This window comes from Haliaeetus albicilla, chromosome 12, assembly GCF_947461875.1.
Source record: "Haliaeetus albicilla chromosome 12, bHalAlb1.1, whole genome shotgun sequence".
Taxonomy (NCBI): Eukaryota; Metazoa; Chordata; class Aves; order Accipitriformes; family Accipitridae; genus Haliaeetus; species Haliaeetus albicilla.
This window is the reverse complement of record NC_091494.1, coordinates 9,133,220-9,158,415: the sequence shown is the minus strand read 5'-3', so window position 1 is coordinate 9,158,415 and position 25,196 is coordinate 9,133,220. Positions and strand designations below refer to the sequence as shown.

The following is a 25,196-nucleotide window of genomic DNA, read 5'->3' as shown; positions in this document are numbered from 1 at the left end:
TGGGCTACAGCAGAGCACAAAGTCAGTGCCTTCTTCCTAGACAGGGAGCACAGGGACATACAATGCTCCTGCATCGCTAACTCACAGCCACAGATACTGTTTGCACTACCCAGCTGTGGGGATATGCAGAGGAAAGCAATAAAAGTGGTGTTCTCCAGGAAGTGTTTCTGATTTCCCTCATTTATGTCTTGCGATGTCAGCTGGTCCTATGCCCAGAAAAGCTGCTGCTTGTGCTCCATCACCTGATCCCACACCACGACTACTGTTCACCTCTTCTTCAGCAAGCAATGCTGAACTGTTATCACAGTTTTTCTTCAGGCAAAGCATGAAACAGCAAATATACTAGTGACCATAATTCCACACAGGATCCTTGTGCTACAGAGGTAGATGAAATGTCTACAGACAGACAGAATGATCAAAGCTTGAAAACATTTGTGGAATAATTTCTGGTTAACAAGCCCATTTTTGTAATGGGTAACATATGAGAACAAAAGGCACAGGGGAACATAGGCTTTGGAAAATGGAGCTTAATACAAAATTATATATTGCGTATTGTTTTTAAAAAAACAATGTAAGTAGTGCTTAACTGTGATTAGAAGAAATCTAAAACATCTGCAAGAGCTCTTAAATAAACCATGGAAAGTGGGAAGAATTCAACAAATGTTGGGAAACAAAAGAACAAAGAGCTGAGTGGAATTTATGCATCTGCCTTAATATGCCAAGCTTTCCCCCACACTTGTCACTACTGCTAAGCAGAAATTGTACTTTCACTATTTCATTGTGCAAAACTTCTATTAATGACCTATAGCCCTCAAGCCTGAGAGCTGAATTTCTTTCACCATCAAGCTACATGGCTCTTGGCAATTTTCTCTCCATTTTCTTACTGACTGTAGATAATGGCATTCATTTTTCTCAGTAGAGAGAGATATTTAGGGTTAATTTGGGCAAAGAGTTAATTTGGCATCACTTCTAAACTGTTCTTAAATAAAAATGATAACATAATTGAAAAATGGGATAACCTTCAATGCTAATTTTGCCTCTTGTTAGATTATGTTTTAACTTATTTTGCTTTCTCTTTATTTATATCCCCTAAAGATATTTAGGTGAAGTAGATCAACCAATGAACATCACCTTCTTTAAACATACCTTGGCATAGCCCACAATTCAGATCCAGCACAACACTTACTGTCCTGGTTTCAGCTGGGATAGAGTTAATTTTCTTTCTAGTAGCTGGTATAGTGTTATGCCTTGGATTCATTATGAGAAGGATGTTGATAACACACTGATGTTTGCAGTTGTTGCTAAGTAGTATTTATATCAAGTCAAGGATTTTTCAGCTTCTCATGCCCAGCCAGCAAGAAGGCTGGAGGGGCCCAAGCAGTTGGGAGGGGACACAGCCAGGACAGCTGACCCAAACTGGCCAAAGGGATATTCCATACCATGTGATGTCATGCCCAGTATATAAACTGGGAGGACTTGGCCTAGGGAGATCACTGCTTGGGAACTAACTGGGCATCAGTCTGAGTGGTGAGCAATTACATTATGCATCACTTGTTTTGTATATTCCAATTCTTTTTTTATTATTATTATTATTGTCATTTTATTCTTGTTATTATTATCATTATTAGTTTCTTCCTTTCTGTCCTATTAAACCGTTCTTACCTCAACCCACGAGTTTTACCTTTTTCCTTCTGATTCTCTCCCCTATCCCACTGGTTGGGGGGGAGTGAGTGAGCAGCTGTGTGGTGCTTAGTTGCTGGCTGGGGTTAAACCATGGCACTTACCCAAACTTAGCAGCAGCACAGCTAGGCACCATTCCTGTCCCTTTCTTGTGGAAAGAGTTTTATCCATGCCTCTAAAATCCACAGAAGCACAAAAAAGTAGAACCAGTACCCATCAAGCATGGTTACATAGGAAAATAAATTATTTCACATACCCGTGGAGAACTTTTCCTACAACCTGGGAAAAGGTTGGTTGGTTTGTTTTAAATTAGAGAAGCATCCTTCTTTAAGAGTCTAAGGTAAGTAGGATTTGGGGGAAACCACCTGTTTTGGCACAAAACACTGAACTGCATTGTACGAATGGTCAACAAAATAATTTCTCTTAATTTAGTTTTCAAATTGTTGCAGACAGTTCTGTTTAAACCATTCTTTAAATAAAATCTATTCAGAACAGTATTGCGCAGGGGCATGAGACCCAGGCAGTGAAATGTAGAAAGCTTCTTCCCTTTTCCTCTCCCTCAAATTCAAACTAAACTGTTATAGTTTTTCTCGTTATTGCTATGTTTGGCTCAGAATAAACTGCTCTCATCATGAAAAGGAAATAAAATAGGGGAAATTTCTCAGTTGTGGTAACCTGCAGCACAAGCTATAACAAAGAGAAGGGAAGGTCTTCCTCAGAAGTATTTTATTTTTCATATGACTGCTTCTGGTGCCCAATCTCTCATTTAGGATAATTTGAGTATCTCTACTCTACGTTGCTGTGAAATCCAGCTGTACAAATGGAAAAAGCTAACACCAAGTCTATGTATTCCTTCTTGTCAGGATAATTCTTCTTTGATGTACAAATCATTGTTGTGATAAGGCAGGCAGAGATCCATTTTGTACACACAAATGAAATTGTTAACTCTTTTCTCCATTGTCAGAGTCATTGGGACTGCAATCCCACACAATTCACCTCCTCTGTCCTTATTTAACTTATGTGCTGTGCCCACAGTGAAGCACTGACCACTCCAAATGGCCTTTAACTGCTAATTTGGATGCCAGCAATTGTCGTCTTGCAGCACCAGGGAGCTCTGCACAAGCTGTGAAACCCTTCCAAAAGCAGGGCTGTGTAGACTTGCTTCTTCACATGCGCCAACAGATGGAGCCTCTGGCAGGGGCTCAGTTGCACTAGTGCTGAAGGAGCCTCCTCTAGCTATCACGTTGGGACTTTCCAAGACACTATCTTAATTAAAAAAAAAAAAGGGCAGGGGGGAGGCAACTACTTGTAGTTTTTGCAGTAACAATGCAGCATCAAAAAGTTTCTCTGTTGTAATCCTGTCCTGTGTGGTGATGAATACTTGCTGCTACTCAGGCACATGTATCTGCAAAGGCATTTTGGGATGCTGAAGCAGTACCATATTTGGCCACTTCTCTTCCTAGTCCCTGTCTGGTTGTAGAGAAGGCTTTACATCCTGCTAGCATTCCCGGACTGCTGCTAAACATGCATTAGAAAGCTCTACTTTCAATCTTCAGAGTTGCTAAACAGCTTTAAAGAGATGATGACTATTTTGAAAAAGTAACAGACTTTCAAAACAACTGAAGTCAGTCTCTATGCACTTCTCTCCCACCCAGGTAATAAGTATGTTCTCTCAGTTTTCAGCTTTGAACTTGTTTGTATCATATTTGCTTGCATACATAACATTTTTGGGAGCTGCTCCAAGTGACAGTAGTGCATAGAAATCTCTGAATTATCTGAGCCCTGAGATACTTTGCAGTTTGTGCAGCTAAACTACTCTTAAGTGTTGTAATTTTTTCCATCATTGATTTGAGTGTTTAAATTTCCTTCCCAAGTAAATTTGGTGTAAAGAAAAGAGGGAGTCATTCAACAAGAGCAGCTTGTCATAGGGGAAGGCCTGGAGCAGTAGTATGTCATGTTGAACAGTTTTGAGGAAACATTTTTAGCAATTCACTGGGATCACCAAATCCCTGAGGAAATGAGGGTGTATGCTAGGAAACAGAAGCATCGTATTGTAGGCCTAAAAGTGCTCAATGAAGAAAGGAGAAAATTCAGAATTTAACTACAGTAGTCTTAAAGCTTTCCATGCTAAAAAGGGTAAGTGATGGAGACAGGGTAGAGAAAAGTAAGTAGCAAGTGTATATAAATCTGTTCATCTGCCCCTAAAATCTAATGGAAAACAAAGCTGGAGACTAAGAAAATCTCATAGCTTTTTTGTGCTTAATAGACCAAGTAATTTCCCTCAGTAATTTCATGAGATGTCTCTTTAAAAGTCACATTCAGCTTTAGAAATAAATGTCTACTTGCCGATATTCATACCAGCCACATTTCTAGTAGCTGTTTGCTATTTATTGGTTGCTGTAGTTCCCAGGGGCCCCAGCTGGCTGCTTCTAAGTGGATAAAAGTACAGTGTTTTCCTGAAAGAATGGGAGAGATTTTGACTATGAAGAGTTATGTCTCAATTCTCTTGCTCAAGGGTACAGCGCTGGGAAAGGAGTCCCTGTCTTGGACCGTACTCCCATTAGGATGCAAACCCTTCTCAGTCCTCTAGAACTGCACACCTCGATCAAGCCTGGTGTCTCTTCCATGCAGGCTGGTGTCACACCTCAGGCAGCAGCCAACTCCACATCTTTCAGAGGAAGGACAAAGAAATCTTTTGGTGATTTCTCCATGAGCTAAACATTGTAGGTGAGCAGGTTTGACTCCCTTCCTACTTTTGGGGTGGGTTCTGTGCTGACACCTGTGATTCACAAGGAAGAACAACAGCAATTTAACATTGTTCCCATCTGCACTGCTAACCTTCTGCAATAGGAGTTCCCTTGGCTGAGTCAAAACTACAGGGCGGCACTGGTAGCTTCAGTGCTACACCTGAAGAGAACCACGCTGTTGAAAAGGCTAATGACTTTCCTTGCCTTTCTACCCCAGAGCAGTTTTGAAAGCCTCCTGCTTCCAAGAGTAGATGATGTAGTCTGATGCTGGGGAGTATCTTTCCAAGAAGATTCTGCACCCTTAAAGACCACATAGAAAGGTGCACTGGGCCTATAAAAGCGCTGTTTGAAGGGCTGGCATTTTTCATTTGGTTTTCTTTAAACAAAAACTACATGGAGTGGTCTCTTCAGGCACAGGGAAAGGCTGGCTGTAGAAAAAGGAATTCTTATTTCACAATAGAGAAGGTGATGCATGATGCATCCTGTCATCTCATAGCGATGTTCAGTTTTGTGGCCATCTATGAGTTTTAACCTGCTGCTTCAATGAAACAGACATTTGAAAGATTGCCTTGTTATTTAGACACATGGATAGATCTGAAACCAGGTTATGCTTCTTTACACAGAAATGCCAGTAGGGTTGGGAAATTTCCAGTAACATGGTGCACCAGTGCAGAAGTCTTCAATTTCAAACACTCAGTTCCCAGACTGAAGGCAGAGTTGGTGACAGAGCTGTGAGCAGCCTGGTCTGGCCCTGCACTACCCAGTCTGATACAGATGCTCCAGGATGTGCTCCACAGCTCCATGCAGCTCTGCCAGGAGACTCTGACATGCCAACAGGCTTTCAAGTGAAAGAGGATAGAAGCAGAGTGCCTGTCACATGTAAGACTTGGATACTTTTCTGTCTTTGCAAGAAACAAAGGGGTGGTGCCTTTGATAGAGGGATACGCTGTATCTTGGCCTGGAGGTGTCATAGGGTAGCACTTACGAAAGTATAACAATATGAATGAGTCTTGATAATAGCTATTGCATTCTGAGAAAATTCCCAGTCCTTACCTTGAAGCATGAAAAGCTTATTGTGTTAGGATTTTTTAATCTTTCCATATTTTATAACTAAATATCTAATGAGTTTCTTTTTCGTAAGAAGCTGGGTGTTGTTCTTTGTATTCTGGCAAAATTCCAAGCTGAATAATTGCATTCTTAATTCTCACCACATTTCCTCCCCTCAGCAACAGTATTGTGGCATGCTGCTCTACATGGAGCTCTTCTAGTGTTGGTATGTCAGAGGTATCACTTATAGCACGGCAGTTCTAGCATGCAAAGTGTGTTAGAATCAAAGGCATTGAAAAAGCATCAGCTATTATTTTTAATAAATAAATATCCTACAGCTTGAACCAAGATTTTTCATCCCAAGGAGTTTCAGAGCCCCCATGGCAAGGAGAGGAGCTGCATTCTTTTTAGGTTTCCCAAAGAGACTTGCTTTTCTTTACTAACATCTTATCACAGTACCATAAACTGATAAAAGCTGTAAATCCTCTTATAAAATTCCCTTCATTCCTTCCCTTTATGTGTTCACACAAATGCATTCACTGTCAGCAGGGACTCTCCTTGTCTCCTTTCAGAGGCCGCTGCAGTGATCAAGGCAAACCTCCAGTGCCACGCTGGAGATGGTGTCTCACTCGGGAGATGATGTTAGCCAGTTTAATACCTCATCCTCCCACAGATTTCCTGTATGACCTTAGTCAAGTCATTTAGCTTCTACACGTTATACCCCATCTGTAAAATGCGATAATTGCACATAAACCTCACAGAGATAGATGGCAAGATTAAACGCACTGAAGACTGAGAGGTGCTTTGATCTTACACTGGTCTAGTTCCTAGAGAGCTTTGCAGGGATGTGAGTATGAATCTAACTTGGAATGACACCAACCAATTCTCCTGCAGAAGAGGGATCCCAGTGGACCATGCTGGACAGTCGACTTGTCTTTTTGTTTAATGTATTGTCCATATTTTCTGAAGGAGTTCAAAGCAGCCTCTAATTTGTACTCATGTTTTTATCTCTACAGATAATTGCAGGTAAACAGGATTGAAAAGGACATCCCAGCCCCATGTCATTCTATCTAGGCAACTATACGGGAAGCATTTCTTCAGCATGCTAGGTGTCAACCAAATCAGTGTGAGGGAACAGACTGCTGTATTAGTATTACTCAGGAGTGTCCCTATTTCTACTTGCCAAGATTTAATAACTTAACCTGGAGGCAAGAGTAACAAACTGAAACTTGCTCCCTACTAGACAATGCTGTTAAGCATATCTTTATAGAGGGAAGATACAACACTGGTAGGATCATGATAAAAATAACGCTAAGTTATCTAAACTAATCCCTTGTCAAATTCCCTAGATCCTTTAGGCAATGTGTGTGTAGTTAAGATGTTAATTGGTATGGGAATGTGTTGGGTAAGTTACAGCAGTTATTGCTGTTGGAGATACGCTTATCATCCACAGCTCAGTAACACACTTTGTCTGGCACTTGCTGGTGTCAAGTGCTTCAAATGTGTTACTGGGGACAGCAGCTACCTAATCTGCTATTTGTAAATGTCACAGGCTACTGATTGTCCGCACGTTTTCTCTGTTGAGATATGTGTGCCTTCTGCCAGAACTAGGGGATCTAAGTAGCCCAGTACCAACAAGCAAGAAGCCATGACATTCCTGGTTCCCTGCTTTTTAATTATCAGACAGTAAGTTCTGGACCACAAAGCTAAGAATCCAAAGCAAGGAAAATTCCCTGCCCCTGCAAGAATGAGTGATTTGGGAAAATAAATAAGTTAGGAATATCTAGTTTTGAATGCAAGTAGCCAGGTGGTTTTTTTCTTCCTTTCCCTGACGCCTCACACCACCATTAGTCATCTGGAGGAGGAGCGCAAATGTGCCAAAATGGAATAACGGCCAATTTGGGGTAAGATTTTTGGCAAAATCTTCAACCGGTGTAAAGTGAATGCTTCATTAGAATCACCTTAACACAGGTCATGCTAGTTTATGCCATCCTGGAGATCTGACCCACTGAATCAATCCTTTAGTACCTGCTCTTGAAAGAGAAAAGGAAAATGTAAACCAGATTTTGGAAAATATAAAGATGAAATCTGCTCAAGCCCCCATGTTGTTAGTGGGGTTCAGAGGAAAAGTGCAGGGCCACTGGCCAAATTTGATAACTCCCACTTCTTTGAGAGGCAGAAGCAGTTTCAACAACAGAGAAAACATAGCCATGCAGACTTGTGGTACAGCACAAAATTCAAACCTCAGGCACTCCTGCACTGACCAAATGTACCCCTCTCTTAGCACAGCTGATGCCTTTGGAAATGCATTGAAAGCTTCAGTGAGTTTCCTCCCAAGCAGCTGGTTTGCTCTGACGCTGTTTAATAACAGCTATGCTTATCACCATCTTCTTTCAGTTCCCCTGCTCCTTCTCATACATTGTCATTTGCCAGGCTGGCACTCTTTCTTTGTAGTTTGCAACTACTCTGACATTGCAAGGTTACAATTAAATGATACAGTGAACAACACTGCATTTACAGCAGTTGATTCAGATGTGGGACACATTGCTTCAAATTCCTGGCTGATTCCAATAGTGCAGGGACTTGAAACTGAGTTTCCAATGTCAGAAATCAGTGGCTGTTCCTGGGTAATTAGGGATGTCTGATCTCAGGAACAGGCATGTAAATATAAACCATGAGCTCAGCAACACAGTGTTATCCTGCAAGAAATGTCAAATAATCTGCAAAAACATCTTTTTCCTTGTTCATGTCCATAGGCCAGACAGAGCTTGGGGCTACTTAATCATCCAATCTGCACCACCATCTGTTGTTATACAAGTTCCTGTAATGTTTGGTTTCTATCCTGCACGGGAATCCAATATCCTTAAACTCCACTGGAATTGATGTGAACAAAGGCAGGAGGCAACTTCTCAGTGGGTAAAATTCCTATAACCACTAAGCACAAGGTTAGGTGAAATCATGTGATTGGTGTGGAAAGTTAAATATGTGTTAAAAGCTACTGTTCAGCTTTACTAGCAATGCAGCCAGGATTCTCATTTTAAGTAATGGGGCCTGTATATCTTAAAACCAATATTTGGAGAACTAAATTCTTCCAGTTTCAGTAATACCTTGGAATTTTATAAATCATGTAATCTTTTTTTGATAGCTCAAACAGCATACACCCAAAGGTTGTCTTTTGTTAATACCTCCATAGCTAGCATTCCAGTCATGCTCTTGCCTCAGCAGTAGAAATCCAACAGTGATAGTTATCACCATATTTTGTGGGCACAATCAGTGCACAGTAGGATAACATGCTTTGCAATAATAAGGCATATGTGTAAGGCTGTTGCCAGGTGAGCTGCCAAGGCAGCTTTAAAATAGCTCCAGACTAGTGGCTTTTGATTAAAGCTCCATTCTCTAGTTTATTCCAGTGGCCAGAAAGAAGTACTCCAAAACTTACATCATCTTGCTGTCTGCCAGATCCTGTTTACTCTTGCCACTTGCCTCTTGAGCAGCCAAACCTTGTCCTGTTCAGTAGCTGGTGGTAGCCACCAAATGACTATATGGGGAGCTGGGAAAGAGGCATTTGAAAAAACAGCTACTCAGATTGCCTAAAAATTCTCTGCCTGTCCGGGAACACTCTGTCAGCTGAAGGTTTTGGCAATGCCTGTGTTGTGCCTGGGAAGATTGGATAGTTGAATTTAAACCACAGCCTCAGTCCTATCTGCATATGAAGCAGAGTGGTAATAAGAAGGAGAAGTGTTTGCCAAATGGAGCAAAAAAACCCCTTGATTCCAAGCGGTTATGCACAGCAGGAATAATCTGTTCTTTGATGCATATCTTTAACCAAAAGGTGATTGAATCAGGGGGGTTTTTTCACTTTTTTTTTTTTTTAAATATTCCCAGGAACTGTTGCAGTAATAAGTAGGTGTTTATAGCATTCTGACATACACCAGGCATCCTGGTGTGTGAAGTTTACCTAAGTACAAGGCATTAGAATGCTCAGTAGTAATGCTGACAAAACTAAACCATTGCATTTGTGGTGTCCTGGGCTTACAGGGTAAGTAACTTCAGATGATCCCTCTCTTCCCAATCCTGACTGCTGTGAATTCAGGCAGTTTTGAGATCTGGGATTTTATTGTTCTTTTCTAAATAATCAGGCCAGCGCTGGGCATCAGAATTTATCCTACTGTCCTTGGCATTGATGGAGCAAGGCATTTGCTATGATGGATCAGAAATGTCTACATATATATACACACTGTCTCTTGGGAGGAGGCAGAGCATCTGTATTCATAGGTAATATATTGTTTTGCAGTGATTCCTTTATGAAAGCCTGCCCATGATGGAAAAATTCTTCTGGTGAGGTACTTAAACACAGATGTATTTTTTTTTGATGGAAGTTAACTGAGGTTGTGATTCCAAAGGCCCACGAACACTGTGTGTAATTAAACTTTGGCAAAGGCAGATTATATGACTCTGGCACAGAGAAGCTTGCATCTATAAAAGGCAAGATCTGTCCTTTGTTTATTCCCTAGTAAATCAGTGAAGTATGGTATGGTATTTTAGCATCAACTTAGCATATTTTATTTTCCCCTCTAATTTACAGGACAGTGGAAAATAGAGATTGACTAAGTTTACTAACAATTTAGAGACTGTTCATTAAAAAAAAAGATTGTAAAGCAAACAGTTTCTCAGCTCTACAGACAATAGGCAGCACAGTGCATTTATGGTGTGGTATTACAAGCTTCAGGTGCCACAAGAAAGCCAACCCTGATTTAAAGCTGCGCTAGCAAGCAATAAACTTGAAATGGCGTTTAAGCAAAGGGAAAAGTCAGGCTGCATGTATGTAAGAGAAATTACTGATATAGACAAGATATCAGTGTCATCTAATGGTACTGAAGGTTTCTCTGCAAACGGTTATCATAAGAATAGTACAGTGCTGACTGCATCACCCATTTGCACTATGCACTGCCAGTGGGACATGATATGTATCTTCCTTAGCGTTTTACTTTGGATCAGGATTGTAGTTTTGATGTGAATCTCTCTGTTAACCTTACTTCCTGTGCTTTCGTTTGTATTGGGTGGCCCTGAGGCACACAAACTGGGTACCTTTTAGATGAAACTGGAAGATGTGATCAGACCACAAACAGGCATTCAGTCCACACAAGACTAGAGAAAGTCTGAAATAAAACTCCCTAAAGTGTATACAGGGCAAACTCTGGACCTTAGTACCAAATTATTTGCTCTACAAATCTGTTACTTTTACACCACTTTCCTTGCTAATGTAGATACAATTGTACCTGACTATCAGCACACACACACACACATATATATATGTATACGTAGCACAAGTCAGTGCCGTTTCAGTGAAACCTGCTACTATCAGTAAATAGTATTTCCTAAATATTACAGTAGCTTTATAGTCAGCTAAGTTTGCCAACTACTGTCCCATGTTCTTTAAACTATGAGCTGCAGCCAGCCCAAGGATAGATAGCTAGAGCTGTTCTAAGTAGCAGGATTCCCAGTCTCAAAGCTGAGGAAACCTAAATTCAAAGAATGTGGTTGGCAGAGAAATATGTGTTCTGATTGCTTGTTTGCACTCCACCTTGACATGACCAGCAGCGTGTGTAGATGTCCACCTCTTTGTGTAGACTGAGATAGGTAGATGTGGTGCTTAGGGACACGGTTTAGTGGTGGACTTGGCAGTGCTAAATTAACGGTTGGACTTGAGGATCTTAAAGGTCTTTTCCAACCTAAATGATTCTATGACAAAAGACTGCAGTCTTGGTTTCCCTGAAGCTTCCACAACAGCAGGTTTTGATGATCAACTGTTTAACCTCAGATGTAATCTAACTTGGTCTGGTATTTACAGCTCTTCCACTCAGACTGCTATGGGGAAATACCTTCAAAAAAGTAATTTCAGACAGGAAGAAAAGAAAGTAGTCAAACTGAAAATTTCCATCACAGTACTTTGCTACAGTTTTGACTTGTCCTGTCATTGTCTAGGATGAGATTTCAAATACTCCCAATATGAGAAGGGCAATGTGAGACAGTGTTCACTTGCACTTCCTTATTCAGCTTGAGAGAGCAACCACAACCTCGCCCAGTGAGAAATCCCAAGTATGGCTATGAAATCATATCTGCCAGGACTGACTGCTGCTGTGAGTGCAGTCTGATGCTTTTGCCTCTCTCCAGAAGATGTGTGCCAAGACCTGTCACTCACACTGGTATCCTAAAGGTGACACAGAGGCCTCTGTGACTCCTGGCTGTCTCGCTAAGACTGAATTCCATCAAAGGATGCAGTTCCCTTATGTGCGCATGTTTGCCATTTGCTCGCTTTGATGATTGTGTGAGTTGCCATTTGTGGTAGCCATTTCACTTGTGTTAAAATAAATGCTGAATTATGTATGCAGCCAACAGCAGCTTTAATGTAGGCAGGCACCTTTTTAGCATTCAGAGGGGCAAACACACAGGTGGAATGAACTACAGCTGTTTGTAAACTCTTTATCCACCGTAGCAATTGTTTTGAAGTGGGAGTGATCTCCCGGGATGCTCCAACTTCTGCGTGTGCCCATGTCAATTATAAAAAAACCTGCACCTTCAGGATCCTGGAGTGTGAAGTCCTGGACACCCTGGGCCTAATTCTGAAGTCATTTACCCAAGCATAACTGGAAGTATTTCAGCTGAAGTCTGTGAAGTCATCCTGGCATGAAATGGCTTGCGAGATCAGAATCAAGACTTTCCCCTTGTCATTAAGGCTTTTTAACTGGAGTTACTTTGATCAGAAGGGAAGTAAAATAAAAACAAGGGCAAAACTCTGCCTCAAGCAAACATCCTGAAAGATTTCAATTTCTTTTTCTACCTTAGGAAAGAATGAGCTTATTTCAAATTTAGACCAGGGAGAGTCAGCTTCTGCATCAAATGTTGGACCCCTCTTCTCCACTATGAGTTCCAGTCAAGGTGCCATTTGCCTTGAGTGACATTTTGGCTAAATGCTTAAAGATCAATCCATAGTCTGCGTGTGATTATTGACTATGCAAGGGAACTGCATTTGGGAAAATGTGCACACAGTTATCCTGCAGGTCTCCTTTCCTGCCAGTGTAGAACTTGCATCCCACTTCTATGTATCGTTCATCTTCTACAGAATCCAATATGATTTAGAAACCCTTTGCTCTTTTTCAGCAAGCTTTTGCTGAACTTCTATTCTCTTTCTCAGAATGGTGCTTTTTTTCCTTTAATGGCAATAATCGTGGTTGTTACGTGTTCTGAGAGATGGTCACCCTTTCAGGAGTGGCATCAGTCTTCTCTGCTTGCTTTCTATTGCTGCAGCTTTATTCTCCATACCACTTAATTGACCCACTTGGTACCTCTAGTTGTTCTGGTAAGATAAGGAGATACCCATGTACCTCATGCCATCCCCCCTTTTGTCTGGTCTTTTTTCAGACTCCATGACAGCCCTGAAGTGCTTACCTTCAACCCTAACCTTATATGTTTCTGATTTTTAGTAGAGATACATTCTCCACTTGAGTCCCATAAGCTCTCACTGCTGTCCTAAAACTCCATTCTTATGGCCAGAGTATATCTATCTTTCAATGTCTACCTAATATTTCCTCAGTCTTTATCTGCCAAGTGAGATTCCACTCTTTCCTGGCTTTTTCTTTACTTCCCCACTCCATTTCCTGTTTTACCTACTGCCTTTGCTTCAACCAAGCCCCTCATTGTAAGAGAAAATTAGGTCAAGACTGCAGAAGTAGCGGAGACAAAAATAACTGAACATTACAGAGGCCCCAAACTTCCTTGCGAACATCTCTGTGCAACACTGAATCAAAACTGGTGTTAGCATTCCAGTGGTCCTAGAGGCTCCACAGGGATCAGCTGTCTTCAAGAGAGCTCAGGTCTTCAGGAGAGAAGCCATTTTAACTCTCAGTCTCACTGTAAGGGCCTTGGAGTCACACAGCATGGGCCATAATGCATAATACAAGCGTAATGCACAAAACAATGTTAAGAGAAGACCTTAAAAGCTTTTTGAATACCCCTAGTAAATTCATTTGGTTTAACTAGAACTACCAGCCAAAACTGCGATGGAGAAAAGAAAATTCAGAACACCAGGACATGCTGAAAGTCAGAAGGTAAGCAGAAAGCTGGATTTGAAGTTGAATCTCAGTGCACACGTTTCCAGGCCACTATCTTACCTATTAGCCTAAGTGTAATCATAGATGTGTCACTCTCAACTATGTATTTTTATTTTCTGTTAATTAGTTCAGTCCCCTTTTTTGAACAACTGTTCCCTCAATCAGGACAGCTGCACAGTTTGGATGAAAAGCCACCCACAAGTGTATCCCATCTGGAGCTGTGGTAATTAAACCCAAATAATTAAGACATTCATGAGCGGCATGTGAAACCTCTGGAAACTGGCAATAAATTTTTTTGTGCAGGCTCGCGTCACAGTGGGCTGGAAGCCAGAGCTGCTGCATGTTTTTGTGCGTGCGTGTGTGGAGAGCTCACTTCTTTGGCTCTCTCAGGGAGGAACAGATCAGTATGCAAATGTCAGCTTCCTAATTAAGCACTACTTTCATGGGTTATTAAACAAACAAAAACCCCACAAAATAAACCACAGAAATATTTTGAAACGGTATTACCAATTTAAACCATTTTTTGAGTCCAAAAGAAAAATACTGTCATGTTAACTTGTATACTAAGCTTTCAGCAGACACAATTTAAATGCTAAGTTATTAACCACTGTACAACTATATTTATACTGGAAATTACATTTGACCCTTTCAAAGAGCTTCAGATGCATGCCACACTCAGTTCCATGGTGCTATGGATACACTTGAGACTGCAGAAATGTTGTTTAATTCTTCCATTTAGCTTATGAAACTTCTGTGGATTCAGTGCACTGGATTTTAGCCCAGACTTTAATATTCAGTCTGAAGCCTTACAGAGAGAGTTCTAGAAAATACTTTTGGCATTGACAGAGTTCTTTCTTACCTGCCTATATTAGACCAGAGAAATGCTGGCAAAAAGTATGACTCAGGCACTCTCTTACACTCTGAAGTTTTCAATGTTGAATATATTCAATCCAGTCATGGTGTAAAAAGGAAGGGGAAAAAACCCTCTTAATTCCCTAGAGTCCAGGTGTAAATCATGGAATAAAGTTCTTGTCAGCAAACTGAGAGGCTAACTTCATGAATAATGAAGTAACAAGGCTCCCTTCCTTACTTGAAGTTTCTCTTCTAAGACGTAACTTTATGCTCCACATCAACTGACGTCCTGCAAGTAGGTTAGCTGGTAGACCTGAGGAGGGTTAAGCTCAGTGACATAAACAGGCAGAGCCTGATTTTTCCTTCCAAGCATTTCTAAGACTCCAATAGTAAAATTCTAGTGGACAGAGCCTATCTAGTGTTGTTAATTAAAATTAAACTATAGAAGATAATTGACCCATTTCCTAAGACCAGTAGGAGTAACCTACTGTAGTGAACTTAGTAAGGAATAGTGGGCTAGAGACCAAAGCTTTCCTTTAAAAAGGAGCTCTTAACCCATAACCATTCAAGTTCCATTTCCTTAACCCAATTGCCAGGACCCAAGGAAGAGGCAAGAAAAAAAAAAGAAAAAAAAAAAAGACAAGAAGTGGTTTTGTTTATCAGTAACGTAGTAAAAAAAAAAAACCTCAGCCCTGATCTAAATCTAGAAAGAGGCTATTTTATAGAGTGCCTGGTCACATGCAACACACATGCAAAGATTTCCTAAACTGGAGACAGGAATTAGATCCCCGGTGAAAGATGTGAAACACTGAAAGCACTTATTTCTTACTTTGCATTAGTTCAGTCTAGAAACAAACTGGGCTTGTTAGAACCTGCATGCAAGTACTTCGTAGTGCATCACAAAACCGGGGGCGGGTTGCAGCCCCGATGAGCCCAGGAGCGCTGCTCACATTCTTGAGTGCCATCTGCTGGCACCTTGTCTGTTACCTCTGCCGTATACATAACCTGTGATCCTCCCAGAGGTTGTTAATCCGCACTTATGCTTCTGTGAGACAGAAGGCTATCCAAGGGTTTTTCAAAACGGAGCTGACCTGTCTCCCCATGCAAACTTTGGACCAGAGGCTCTGAGCAGCAATGCTATGGTGACGGAAAAGTAGTACATGTAGCACTGGACTATGGTTTGCACGGAACAAGGTTGAACACGCTGTGTGGTGCTGCTTTTGAGGCTACTAAAAGAGAGAACATGGAAGGCTGATAGGCCCTTATTTAGTTAGAGATGTTTGCTTGCCTCACTTGAGAAATATGTGAGTGTATTGCTATTTTCACATAATACTCTAACAACCACTTTTTTTTTTTTTTAAAGACACTGTAAGTCACACTGCCTCTCTTACTTGAGTCAGTAAATTGTGTGTGCGCATGTTTGGGCACAACTGTTTGTAAAATTGTACTTAATAATGAAAAAAATCTCTGTATTTTGGCATTAAAACTCTACCCTACTCTACATTTGCAGGTTTTGTATTCCGTATTTCTACAGATACCAGAAAGCAATTCTCTTCTGCACAGGTATTGTTTTAGTAACCCTGATACACTATAGAAAAGCTTTATTTTTTTGTTGGTCCTGACATTAGACAAGCCCTTACTCAGATTTGCACAGTGGGCAGCAGATAAATACCTGATATTGTTTCAACTTTTCAAACTGCCACAGGTGATCAAAACTCTCTGAAAGTTCAGGACCCTTAAAGTGAAGTTTATCTTACCTCACAGGAAACAGACACAATCAAGTAAGTTACTCCAGAGCTGAGAAAGGGAAGAAAGCTAGGCGGTTAGCCACTGTCTCAAGTTTATACAGAACAAATCATGGGATTTCTATGTCTGGTATTCAAAATCTTACCTCAGCTGTTATTTCCCTGTGGGCAAGTGTCTCAGAGGTGACTCCAGGTGAGCTGGGTTCTGGGCTCTGCTCCTTGCAAGGCCTGGCATATATTGCTTGACTGGGGGTTTGGACAGGCAAGCATTGACTCATCTCACTGAAGCAAGGTAAAGACACACCTCACTAAAGCCTTGTAAGCCATGATTGTTCCTGCTGTCCGCTCTGCCCATCTGCTAAAGCTTACCGCCCTCATGACAGAGCCATCAGAAAGGAACAGGCTGTGCTTGAGCCCTTCCCTTGTACAGGTTGGTATCTTTGCTCCATCAACTTTCATATTTGTGGTAAATGAAGCTGGATTACATACTGGAGCCGCTGAAGTGCAGGGACATCTCTTCTGCTCTCTTTGCTGTGGGGGATGCCAGCGCTGGCACGGAGGCAGGGCACTTGGATGGGGCTGATAATGTTTCAAACCACCATGGCAAGAGTCTCTGGAGTGCAGTCAAAGCCTGTGGGGCCATTTCATAATCTCCCTGTGCCACTGAGCTCTGGTCTTTACAACAGCACAATGGTCTGCTTTATCTATACACATTAGAAAGATTTTGTGGCTGATACTGTATAATATAACCCACATGTTGCTGAGCAAAATGGTGCTTTCACTGCCCTCCCCTTTGTGGGTTTTGGCACGCGGGTCTTTCTGTATAAATGTCATTGCATCCCCCACTATGCAGGCAGGCACGTAAACGCCTTGGTGTTCACTCACAGCCCGTGCGGCCCAAGGTGCGCACGTATGCCCCAAGGTGCGCACGTATGCCCAGTGCCGCCTCTGGTAGGCCCTGGTTGGGGGATGAGGCAGGGCAGTGAGGCCTGGCTGCCTGCAGGCACGGCGCTCCCAGCCTGCTGGGGCTCCTCAGTCAAATGCACGGTTATTTCTGGTGGTGCGAGGAAGGGGAACTGGCAGCAGAATTACCTTCTCCTAACCTCTTTTTGAGCTTTCATCAAAAGAGGTCCGACATTTCTTCTCCTCCTAGACTTCCTCTCCCTTTTGTGAGATGAGAAACAGTCTTTGCCGGAACGCAACCTCCTCCTGCCTTCTGCCCCCGTGTGTGACTGGATCCGGCGCTTTTCCCTCGCTTTTGTTGGCGGGGAGCGGGGCAGACACCACAGGGGACGAGGGAGGGCAGTACCGCGCTGGGGTCCCCATCCCCTTCACCCGCCGGTGCCCCTCCGCTCCGCAGCCCTCGGCGTGGCTGCCACCAGCAGGCGGAGGGGATGCGGGGGCCGGACGCAGCAGGCGGTGAGCGGCAGGCGTGTGGCGAGGCCCCGAGGCGACGGGGCTGGCTGCTCGCCGGCTGACCGGCCTTCTCTGCGGTTTTTGGCTCTTGAGGGAGCCCTTCTGGCTGGCAGATCTTTCTCCTCCTCCTCCTCCGCCCCCCCCTCCCCCCCCCCCGGTATTTGGGGTGCCCCTGGGAAGAAATGGGAGAAGGTCCGTCCAGCTTGCTTTGTGGAGGCTGTACACCTAAAATGGCTGCCATTGAGCAGGGCTGGATTTGGCCCGACAGCCCAGATGCGTCAGCCTGACAGGATCAGGGTAGGTTTCTGGTTTATAAAATGCTATACTGGGATTTTTGTATGTGGTGACAGGTGCTGCTAATGCTTTTATGGGCTACTGAGGCAGAGGTGACTTATTAAGTTAGTGCGTGCTGGAGTTTCTCTTAAGCCCAGGCCCACCTCTAGGCAAATCCCTATTCTGCAAATGGGGCACAAGATGAACTGAGGCCATTATGAAGGTATCCCATACATGACTGACTTTATTTTTTGTGTAATTTAACAGGATAAAGAGTATGAAGAAACAGCAGCACACTGCTCAGTAAAGTTACTACAGGAGGCTGCAGCAAGAGGGAAAAGCTGCTGCTCTCCTGTCTGGGTGAATGTCTGTTATTCACAGTAGAGCAAACACAGGCCTCTAAGGAAGGAGTGCAGCAGATACTGAACTGGCAAAATACAGAAGGTAAGAATAAAAGGAAAATGCAAGATCATCTCTCAGAGAGCTGAGCTGTTTACTGCTGCCTAGTTTAGCGCATGAAAATGGGGTATTTACAGCTCTTTTCTGTCACAAATCCCTACCCAATGCACCAGCAGAGCAATTTTGGCCTCTGCTTGGAATTGCTGTGGGGGACTTTTTTCCCTGCTCTGTGACTTGTTCTGTTACTTCTAGGCCCGAGCAGTTTCTTGCACACTCACTGCAAATGCAGGAGGGGCACTGATCTGCACTGTCCCCAGACTTTTGGAGTATAGGCATACTTCAGGAGTGAGCAGTGCAGGATTTGTACCATAGCAGAAATTCTCACAGAAACAAACTCATTGCTCTTTGATTATGGTCCCTGTACCAGCGTATAAGAAGCTGTAACAGGCTGCTATGGCTACCAGAAATTCTCCACCCTCTTAACAGATGTTGATCTAGTTGAGGGAGGAGTAGGTCAATTCATGTTGCAGACTCCTGCTGAGGCAGGTGTCTGTTTAATTATTACACACTAGTTACATAAGGAAAAAAGGAGGGGCTTTCTGAAGGCAGAAGATACATAGTTTCCTGTAAGAGAAAGCCTAGAAGAGAAAAACTCAAGACACCTTTTGGTCTCTTATTGTCTTCCCTTGTTACTATATCAAAGCTGTAGGAAGATAGTTTTAATGGCGGAAAATACATATTGTTTAACTTACAGCATTTTAGTAAAGAGCATTAACTGTATTTGAAACACTTGCCCTTTCCATTCAGTAAGGGCTGATTTTGGAGAGCAATTGCAGTACTGGTCTAATGCCTTTTCCCCATTAAGGAATTCATGCCATTAAAATCATATGATTCACCAAACGTCATACTCCAAATAAAATGAAGTTCTATGAAAGAATTAAAACAACCTCAGCAGTGAGGTCATGCCAAATAAACAGCATCTCTGATCTGGATTCAGAGCAGCAGCTTGTGCTGGCAGCCTTTGTGGGTAGAAATGACATTTTTCACTATGTATTGTTTAGTAGAAGCACCTCCAGTATTATATTTATTTAAACTGTGATTTTTGTCAGAAGTGCCACCCTGGGTTTGATACATTAAATTACTTTTTTTGAGGGGGAATAGAAAAGTGCTGAAAGCAGGAGTGCACCTAAACCAACACCTAATCTCAGCCAAGCACAAGCCACCTTTTCTTCACCTCTTTTCTCCTTTGCCAAACATGTTCTGACCCAAACAGTGCCCAAGCAAATACCCCAATTCTTAATGTTTGCCAGCACTGAGTATTTTCTAATAATTGGATGAGTTTTGGAGCTTACTCTCAGCTTCTGTTAAGAAATTTCTAATACAGGTTTCCTGGGAAGCTTCAAAATGTTGAAGAAACCTTCAAAGCCACAGCAAAGATTTTGGCAGATTGCAGTAGGCGTTGGAACAGGCCTATTTTAAGGAGGAGATGAGAGGTAATTTGGCTGGGTGGAGCAAATTTCAGGCTGGATATCCGTCTCATCGTTTTACTTGGCTTAACAGTAGTGGTGCTAACACCACTCAATACTGTGATTCTGAACATACGTATTAGCAAATTCAAAATTACAATTTTAGAATTGCAAAAGTAAAATATTGATGCTATCATGATGGTGTTCTGCCTGTGATGTTAGAGTTGAGTGCCGCCAGCCTCCTGTTAATGCTGTGGTGTCTAAGAGGCTGGAGGCTTGCTGTGTTCCTTTCTCTCCAGCCAGAGAAGGTTTTCTGTGCTTAGGTACTTTGCCATGCTGTCAATGTCCTTGGGCCTGGAGACCCCATCCTGCAGAGAGCTAGGGAAATGGGAGTTGCAGTTCCACATCCTCTGCTTTGCAGCATAGTCCTGAAGAACAAGATTGCAAGTTTCCCTGATGAGATCACATTGGCTGAACAACACAGGCTTCTGACAGGAGAAGCATGCAAGCTGACCTCTGAACAGAAGTGCCCCCCCAAACCACATTGATCTTTTTGTCTGAGGATTTAAAACTCTGAAAATCTGTGCGAATACAGTATCTTTTGAGGGATAGTGTCAGAATCTTTGGAAGACTCAGTTGGGCTTTTTTTGGTCCATCCCTACCCTAGATACAGTGCAGTTTTTTGCTACTGCTGATGTGCTAGTTTAAGCTGTTTCACTGCTTTGGGGCTTCTGTGGATGGTGGGCTTGGACAGGATAAAAATTTAATGTTACACAGAGCTCACAGGAGAGCATTTCTGCACACCCGCTGTTACTGAACTCTCTCCACATAATTCGGACTGATTAGGATCTTCTAGTTTGCATTGCCCCCTCTTGCTTGGGGTGCCTTCACTTATCTTGGAATGTGACAAGGGGAGGGAAAAACCATTCGAGTCAATACTAAGTACCTTTCTACACTGGGTCTTGTTCTTTACAAAGTATTTGTTTTGGGAGAGCTGCTGTTAAGTTTCTGTTTTCCTTTCCTGTATGAGTGGCCCCGTAAGTATAAGCCAGAGCACTAAAAGGCTATGCCTGTATAATGAAAGGCAGGCAGAACCAAAGAACTGGCCTGCAGAACCAAAGAACTGGCCTGCAGTGCCAGAAAACCTGGACTTTATTCCTTCCATCCACTGTTTGAGCAGCCTTTCCCTATCAGATGTCTGCCTGGAGGGCAAACAGTTGCACAAAGAGGTGAAGTTTTTTCTCCCATCTCTAAAACAACTTGGAGCTTTAGAGAATGCCATATCTGAAGTAAGTGTGTCCAGCCTTCTTGGTAAAATGGACTCCCTCACCTACAGACCTGCCAAGCATGCTGCATTTTGCTACATACCAATCACTGCAAGGTGGCGAAAAGCAGGGCAATGTCTCATAGGCAGGCTGTCAAAGTGCAAAGGAGTTTTTCAATTTGAAAAGCTAATTGTGGGAAAGAGCTGAAGAGGGGAGGCTTTAGGCAGATGGTTTTCTCACAAGTTATGAAGACTTCTCCTATGCCTCTTTTAATTTTTGGAAATTTTGTATCTACAGATAAAGCACACGAATCCTTCAACGGTCATGCAAGGCAGTGCATTTCTTGCTTTGGAACATAAATGCATAGGGCTTTTTACCTCCAGCTTCATCCTATTTCGATACGGAAATTTTAATCTGGTTACTAAGATTTGAGTGTTTGTACCTCTAGTTTGCTTACGAATGTGCAGTCCAAACAAGCCCTGCTGTTGGACACCCTTCTGAAAAAAATGAGTATTGAGTTTAAATCAGGCTTGCTTAACCCACACCTTGCTTCTGTCAGAGAAGGTGAGGCAGAAGTTGTTCTGGGTGAATATAGGATTACTTAGACTCTCTGTATGAATGCATTTGATCAATCCAGCTTAGAAAAGTCACCTTGTTGCAAAAGCTCTCTCTGATATAGGGGACAAAAAAAAAAAAATTAAAAAAATGTTGTTTGGTTGAGCTTTTTGTAGTCAAAACTCTTTTAATGTCTGGGTAGAAGTTGGCTGCCCTAACTTTTTTTCAGAGTGTGCTCATGCAGCTGGGCTGTCACGGGTCTTGTTGCAAAGACCCGTGAAATGGGATCCCCTTTCCTGGCAACAGACAGTACTTGCCCCTGCCAAGTCCTTCTGCTGGGCCCAGCCAGCCTGCAGCCAGCTCCTGCACTTAGGTTGCCTGTTTTCTTGATAGCCCCCACTGTTGCCAAAAGTGAACCCTAAAAGTGTAGTCTGCTGATGACCCCGTTTGTTAGCAGAAATGAATTTCCTGGGCAAGTCCCTGGAGTGAGCAGCCCCATGATCTTGCTGCTGTGAGATTCAGCATGCAAGAGCCATATGCTGCATCAGGCTGTGTAGGAAGCCTACAATCTATTTCCCAGGAATGGATAAACCCGGTGATGTTCAAGATCATCTTCTTTGTACTGCTAAAACTTAGACTGTGAAACTTCTTTGTACTGGATCCCCAATTAAAATTGTCATGTCCTTTTAGTTTTTCAAAGCATTTTGTATTTATCACTGTAAAAACTACACTTCTGGAAAAATTCCTAGACAGTAGAACTGGATTTTCCCTTCTTAGTTACAAACTAGGCTGTAGCTTGAGCTTGGAATTCCTGCATTTCTTAAAGGATCTCTAGCGTTTTTCTGCTAAGCACTTAAAGAACAGTTGCCTCAGAGGAGGGGCAAGAGGTTTACTGCATTCTTTGTGAGCTGCTTAAATTCCATATAAGGTTGAGGTCAGTTTGCTAGAGGCAAGTGAAAGATTTTATTACTGATTGAAGGTGTGTGGAGTCAGAGTAGAAAATAGCTTTCTTAACAAATGGTTAATTAAAAAGCAAATGTCTGATGACCTGAACAGAAAGCTGTCCCGTCCCAATCTTTACTTTCCACTATACTATGGTCACAGATACATGCTCTGTATTCAGAGAAGCTGTGCCTGGTTGCAGCTCTTCCCTTGACCCTTATTGTAAAAAATGCAAAACAAACCCAAAGCTGTGACATCAGGGAACTGCATCCTTGTTGCTGTTGCACACTTCATACTACACTCCTTACCAAGTGGCCATTTGAACAGGCACTTTTCCCTTGTGCTGGGAGGCGATGATCTGGATGATAGCTTTAAGTACATATTCCTGTTAACAGCAGACTGTGTGTTGGCTCAGCCGCATAATATCCTTGTCAATGTATTGTCCCAAGCAAGACAAGAATGAGTTAGCAGAGTGGGCTGCGCGCAACTCTGTATCCAGCGTGCTTGTGGGTTGAGAGTATTTTTGTAGAGGAAGAGCAGCATAGCATCAGGATCTGCTGTCAGGCAAGTCACTTGATTTATTCGTCTAGGAATGAAGCCCTTTCTTTGAGTTCTGACATACCTTAAATTCAAAGAAAATTATAAGATAATGAGATTTCCTTTTTTCTCCGTTGTCAGTTGTAGCGATTTGGTGCTGTGCACGGCTCACTGGTATATCTTGTTCTATGCTAAGCAACATCTTCAAAAATTGTCAGCAGAGAGCAGTGATTTAGGATCTGTTTTCTTCAGCCTATGGGGAGTGTGGATTACTTCTCCAAGCAATGGCAGAGGATAAACATCACAAGGAAAGGGGAGTGGATAATATTGGTATAAGGTTACCAGCTGGAGGCAGGCCTTACTGATAGTAGAAAAATTACCAAGATAGGCAGTATTTTTGCCTGCCTAGGAATTGTAATACTAAAAGCAAGTGGGCTGGTTAAACAGATGTGGCTCTGCAGTAAGGTATGAGTGGTGGTGTGTCTTCTTGGTGTGGTGACCTGGCTCCTGTACATGTACAGCACCAGCTTCAGACGTCTCTCACTGAGGAAAGAGGGGAACCTAGAATGTCATACCTAACATCTATGGCACATGTGAAAAGTAAGACATGGGCAGAGATGGACCTAAAATGGATCCAAATTTCCCAAATATTTATTTGCAGAGCCTTGATTTAGCGTATAGGTAGAAGGCCAGTTGTTAACAGTTTATTAAAATATTAAACAAGTGAAGAAAGGCAATGCACATTTGCTGAGCACAGTGGTGTCTTTAAATCCTGACAGGCGTATGGTTTTGTTTACTCAGTTCACTAGTTCAATTACGCCATGCATAGATCGAAACTCCAATAAACAAATGGATGAATCAAAAATGCAATTATGCTGTTTAGAGAAATTACAAGATGTCTTTCAAATATAATCAGCAAGGCATGCTCTGCATCGAAGAGAACTTTAAATGCTGTCAGGAAGGTCTAATTCAAACCACATCAACACTGTATTGTGGCAGTTGAGAAGGATAAATAGGGAGACTTTAGGAAATCACACAAGCAACTTGAACTGCTGACACTTATAGAGGAGGCAAGGTAGGTGTATTCTGATTTCCTGGGGAAAAGAATCTTAAGTTAAAACTGTTGGGCGAAACTACACAGTGAAAAATTATTAGCCCGCTTGCTGCCAATTCTTCATGCTTGGTTAGCCTCTTCTAGGTCTTCCTTGGACTGATAGGACTGATACTCTTCCTGTCCTTCAAATCCTAGGATAAGATAATTGAGTTATTTTAATGTCTATGTAGGGTACTGTTCTTTTCAAGTATCTATTGCAGTTGATTTCCGCAGATAGACAAGACAAAATTCTTGTAAATCCTAGAAAGCCTATTGTAGACAGAGCATCATCTGTATAAGAATCTGTTCTTGGGCCCTGAGGCTGTTCGAAGACTACCATTATAAACCACAGTGAACTGAAAAAGTAACAGTAGAACAAGATACTAGACTTTCTTTTTGTACAGTATACCTGAGAGTGTCATTATGAATTGGGAGCAGAGTATCTGGGGTTGCATCATAGTTCATCTGTGAATCACAGAACAGATTTTTCCTAAGGTGTGTCAGTGTTAGATTAGCTGCTTCTGTTTGTGCATAGTTCATGACAAGTCTCTATTTGAATGATTACTAATCTGTTATACTTATAAATCCTATCACTAGGGGTTTAACAGGTCTATCCTCTTTTCAGGAGGCATATGCAATAATTCATAGCATGGTAGTAGACTCGTAAATTAAACCTCAAATTCCAGAGACATTTCTATACTTTGGCTGTAAGACCTTGAGTTGTATTCAGGGTCTTTCCCTTGGAATACTTTTTGTTTGGTTATTCATGGTTCGTTTTGGTTTATATGTTGAGATATATCTGTAAATTAAGGTAGTAATGATACTGGAATTTCTTCAGGGCTACATAACAGGATAAATAAACTCTTTCGTCCTATCTTGTAATTAAGCAGTTCTCTCAATTCTTCCCTTTTTTTCTTCAGGTAGAGCTTCAATTTCTTCACAAATGCATTATTTTATATGAAATGTAATCAAAGCAGAGGGCATATTAGCCATCTGAAACTGGGGCCAGCAAAGCAATCTCCTGAGTTCCCTTACAGAGATTTCTTGTTTAGTTTGGGGAAGTTGATT

At 42.1% G+C, this 25,196-nt stretch overlaps 1 long non-coding RNA gene across 2 annotated transcripts; it reads left to right on the top strand.

Annotated features, from left to right (window-relative positions):
• Nucleotides 1-582: 582 nt before the first annotated feature.
• Nucleotides 583-13,868, top strand: LOC138688010 (uncharacterized). Of its 2 annotated transcripts, none has more exons than XR_011327045.1 (3): nucleotides 583-3,335; nucleotides 4,196-4,407; nucleotides 5,051-13,868. It is a non-coding gene; the product is annotated as an uncharacterized lncRNA (long non-coding RNA). The 2 variants fall into 2 exon arrangements; XR_011327044.1 differs by having other exon boundaries at nucleotides 4,645-13,868.
• Nucleotides 13,869-25,196: the final 11,328 nt, after the last annotated feature.